We start from the raw sequence: 5,179 nt of genomic DNA, 5'->3' as shown, positions 1-5,179 counted from the left end.
CATGACTCTCACTTACATCATCACAAACATTGCTTACCTTACCTGTATTTGCAAATATCTCTGAAACTTCATTATTCTTAGACTCTACTGAAACCTGATACTCATCATCATGATTATCATCATATTCTTTCAAAAATTACTTCATCAATAACATCATTAATAACACAAGTTTCATCTCCATTAAAGTCATGCACCTCACCTACATTCATTTTCAATAAGCTGCCAGTCTCTGACTTACAAACCTCAGTCATTTCACAGCTGTCATTCACATCTATATCAAAAATACCACCTTATTCAGATCCAGTAGAGCCATGACCTGTTTTACAGACATCAATAACACTGTTTTCTGTCCAAAAGAAGAAATAATTAGTACACACTACATCAAAATTCTCATAACTCTCACATTCTGGTTTGTGATCAGCACCTACATCATTATAATTAAAAATAGTGTTTCAAAATATTTGATCAAAACATAAATGCAAAATCTGATGTTCTTTCTGTTCAACTTCAGATACCTGTACCACATTATTAATAATGTTATTATTGTCTAATTGTAGGTGTAAACTGGGGGTCCTGTAGTAGTTGTGTTTCCTCAACCCAAAACTGTGGACCTTCATTGAGGTGGACTGCAGTTTCCCAAATAATTACCTCTATGATTGTTTCTCCTATTAAATTGCTTATAGTTAGCCCCACTATTCCTGTTCTGCTGGTGTTCAAAATTTCTGTCTCTATTACCGCATTGACCCTGATAGAAATTACCACTATCTCTGTTTCTGTAGTTCTTACCATTATGATCGCTATCATTTCAATTGTTATGGAACATGCTCCTTTCTACTGCCCTATCCAGCCTGTCAACATATTGTAAAAATTGTTCAAGTCAATTTTCTGTACTAAATCCCACTGCAACCTTTCTAGTACTCTCCTTTTTAGTGCATGAATCAAGCTCATTTTGTCAAATGGCCTGTCAAGATGTGCTTATTTCTGAAGTTGAGTCTTACAAAACTCTTTCAGTGTACCGTCACTATTCCTATAATTTGGACCATTCAGAAATTCACTATTAATTCTCCCTTGTGCAGCTCCTGACCAAAATTTATTTAGAAAACTTTTTTTGGAACTTTGTTATGTTTCCCACAGAGTTAAATTTAGATTTACCCAAGACACAGCTTTACCTTCAAGACATCTTTTAACAAATTTAATCTTTTGGTCATCACTCATGCCCAACACAAAACTATCCCTACAGTGTTATAGAAAATCCACTGGATGTAAATTACCTGATGGAAAACTTTTGATTGGACCATTCAATACCATTTTTTGAATACAGGTTGTTGTGAATGCAATTTTCCTGAACTATTGAGATTGCTTTATCTAAAACATTGACATTAGTTGGCATACTATTTTCATCACTTAAAATTTTTTGATCTAAACTACTAAAGTTCTGTTCCATTTCTTCTGCTACGGCTTTCTGTTCAACTCTGATGTCACGAGCATTCTCTGTTTGTTGTGCAGATTGGGCCATGACTCATTTTCCAAAACAATAAATTTAATTTCTAAACATTGACTTTTTCATTCACACTTTTTAATCTATCTGACAACCACACACACACACACACACACACACACACACACACCACACACACACACACACACACATACCCATATGCAAACACAACTCACACACACGACTGCAGTCTCAGGCCACTGAAACCACAGTGCAAGTAGCAGCACCAGTGTATGATGGGAGTGGCGACTGGGTGGGCGTAAGGAGGAGGAGGCTGAGGCAGGGAGGGGGAGGTATAGTGTGGTGGGGGTGGCACACAGTGGCCAGGGGAGAGTCAGGGAAGAAGGGGGGTAGTAGTGGAAAAGGAGAGAAATAAATAAAAAAATACTGGGTGTGGTGGTGTAATTATGGCTGTGTAGTGCTGGAATGGGAGCAGGGAAGGGGCTGGATGAGTGGGGACTGTGTCTAACCCTGCTGGCCTCAACCAGTGTGATTTCACTTGCCAGAGACCGCAGTTTTGTGTGTGTGTGTTGCATTTGCAAGAGTGTGTGTGTGCGTATGTGTGACCTTTGTTGACAAAGATCATTGTGCGAAAGATTGAAGTGTGAAAATCTTTTTGTAGTGCCTATCTGTGATTCAGCATTTCTGCTATATGGTGAGTAGCAACTTTCCTTCTTATAATATTGTTATATTCAGTCCTGTATTTTCCATTGTTTGACAACTCACTTTTTAGTTCCAAAACATGATTACTAAGTTGGTCTGTTTGGTATTGTACCCTGTCCATTTTATTATTGTTTTCAGACTGTTCTGTTTTTATTTCTATTAACTGATCATTAACTGCACTTGGTTTTGCCAAAATCCGCTGCATAACATCAGTTTCAACAGTTTCTTTGTTTTCTACACTTTCACTTGGTTTAAGCATATCTTGGCTGGGTCCTATAGCTTTCACATCTACATCACTACCTTCGTCTCTATTATTTTCCTAGCAATCATATGAAACCACCAAGGAAACTTAATTTCCTAAATGGTTTGTACTTACCTTTTCTTTTCAGATGTCCTTCATCATAGTTGTAAAGTCCTCTTTCAATCCATCTGGTCCATCTTTGTTGATATCATCTCGTCACTGTTGATACAACTTTGATGTTGGGCAGAGAGAGAGAGAGAGAGAGAGAGAGAGAGAGATTGTATATATATTACTGTTCTTTCTTCTTCTGCAACAGACAAAATTTCATTATCAGTCAACAGATCCTAGCTAATGCGCATGCTTGCAATTTATGTATTTTCCAAACAAACCCAAACTATCCTCAGCATTGTTTAGAATCATTTTTTGATTAACTAAGAATTAAAATTATCATATAATAACTGAAAATACATATATAAATGTACCATAAATTGGGGTGACTTAGAATGAGGAGGTGACTTTGAACAGCAATTTAGCGTCTTTTTAAAATAAATACTGCACTCCAATGTGTAAATATTGAACTAAGGTCAAATATTGCCAGTACCAGTAATCGATACTCTCAGGTGATATGACATTCTATGTAGAATAACATATATACCAACACCAGAAAATAAAATAATTTTCTGGAAATGCACGTTCCTTCACAACTTCAAAAACATTTCCCTATTGTTAGAAGCATTTTTGAGTTTGGAATTTGTAATGAGTTTTTATGGCCAAGGTTAACACTTGAATGAACATTTACAGAAAGCATAAAATGTTAACTTAATTTTTTGGTGACATAAAAAAAAAACATGAAGGCTTGTCTTTCAAGGCGTGACTTTGACCAGTGCCTTCCCTATTCTTTGACACATCAGCTCCATGGAAAACATGTTTTAGTGAAGTTTCTTACAAAGAAAAGTGTAAAATAGTGTTGGACATCAGAATGAGATTTTCACTCTGCAACGGAGTGTGTGCTGATATGAAACTTCCTGGCAGATTAACACTGTGTGCCGGACCGAGACTCGAACTCGGGACCTTTGCCTTTCACGGGCAAGTGCTCTACCAACTGAGCTACCCAAGCATGACTCACACTCCGTACATTTGGAAGGTAGGAGACGAGATATTGGCAGAAGTAAAGCTGTGAGCATGAGGTGTGAGTCATGCTTGGGTAGCTCAGTTGGTAGAGCACTTGCCCATGAAAGTCAAAGGTCGCGAGTTTGAGTCTCGGTCCGGCACACACAGTTTTAATCTGCCAGGAAGTTTCAGTGCTGGATATGTTATAACTGATGATGAAATTACCCTTCTGAGGAAATGGCATTCCAAGGTGGAATCAGATGAAGTTTTTTTTGTGTGGCCTAATGTTCCCAATGTGTCAGATTTTGAGAAGGATGGCAGTTGTAGGATTCTATCTGATTGTAAGGTAGATAGAAGAGGAAGTCTTCCTTTTCTGTAGAGTGTTTACAAATGTAATTCTTTAAAATGTGATAACATTTTCCCATTTCTTTTATTAATATCATACAGACTGTTTTGAAAAGATCTGTTTTTAAATAATTTTCTTATTTCATAACTAGCTCAGCACCCATTTCCATTATTAGCAAAAGTAGGCTGTAATCAGGTGATTAAAGAAAACTCATAAAAAATACTCAAATTTTTCTAAATAAGTTACTTTCAAAACAATTTTTATATACAAAATATCATGCTGTTTCATATGATAGGGATGTCATTTAACAGTAATTGACGTGACTCCCAAAGAATAGGCAAATGTTTCCATGTTCAAAGTGCCCCCGACCCATGGGGTGAAACTGAATAGTGAAAAATAAAAAATAAAAAAACTAGGTATAGGTGTAGGGGATAAAAATGTATAATCTGCTTCATCATATTCAACAATACCTCTTGCAACTTCCCAAAAAGTTTCATGTCAATATCTTCAGAAGTTTCTGTTTAATTTACAAAAATGAATTAAAAACTGTTCAAAGTCACCCCGCTTTATGGTATGTTTACTCCAGAACAGCAAGTTCATTTTTATGTTGGATCATATTTGTGTTACTGTTAGAGCATAATTTCTTGAATACATAATTACAATAATGCATTTACATATCTTGTTAATTACTTGAGGCTCCCTTCATGTAAAATGCTCCCTTCATTAACAGAGCTTGTACACTTTTAGGTAAACGAAAACAACCAGTTATTTTTGTAGTTATAATTTTTGCTAGACAAGTTACGAATTTTGCATCTATGTGTAATTCCGAATTCATCTGGAGAATGCATGTTTTAAGTGGGTCTAAATTGGCTATTATGTTTCAACACCCCCAAAAGGATTTGTGAAACTGAAAGTTGAAGAAAACATTTTACGACATATGGAAGAACAAGTATTTTACTTATGGTATGAACCATGGACCTTGCCATTGGTGGGGAGGCTTGCATGCCTCAGTGATACAGATGGCCGTACCGTAGGTGCAACCACAACGGAGGAGTATCTTTTGAGAGGCCAGACAAACGTGTGGTTCCTGAAGAGGGGCAGCAGCCTTTTCGGTAGTTGAAGGGGTAACAGTCTGGATGATTGACTGATCTGGCCTAGTAACATTAACCAAAACGGCCTTGCTGTGCTGGTACTGTGAACGGCTGAAAGCAAGGGGAAACTACAGCAGTAATTCTTCCCGAGGGCATGCAGCTTTACTGTATGATTAAATGATGATGTCGTCCTCTTGGGTAAAATATTCCAGAGGTAAAATAGTACCCCA

General features: G+C 37.0%; 1 non-coding gene across 1 annotated transcript; it reads right to left on the bottom strand.

Annotated features, from left to right (window-relative positions):
- Positions 1 to 3,445: 3,445 nt before the first annotated feature.
- Positions 3,446 to 3,520, bottom strand: Trnas-uga (transfer RNA serine (anticodon UGA)). The gene has a single exon. It is a non-coding gene; the product is annotated as a tRNA-Ser (tRNA).
- Between the last annotated feature and the right edge of the window lie 1,659 nt (positions 3,521 to 5,179).

This window comes from Schistocerca gregaria, chromosome 11 (genome assembly GCF_023897955.1).
Source record: "Schistocerca gregaria isolate iqSchGreg1 chromosome 11, iqSchGreg1.2, whole genome shotgun sequence".
Taxonomy (NCBI): Eukaryota; Metazoa; Arthropoda; class Insecta; order Orthoptera; family Acrididae; genus Schistocerca; species Schistocerca gregaria.
Note: the sequence above shows the minus strand (reverse complement) of the source record. Positions and strands in the feature narration are given on the sequence as shown.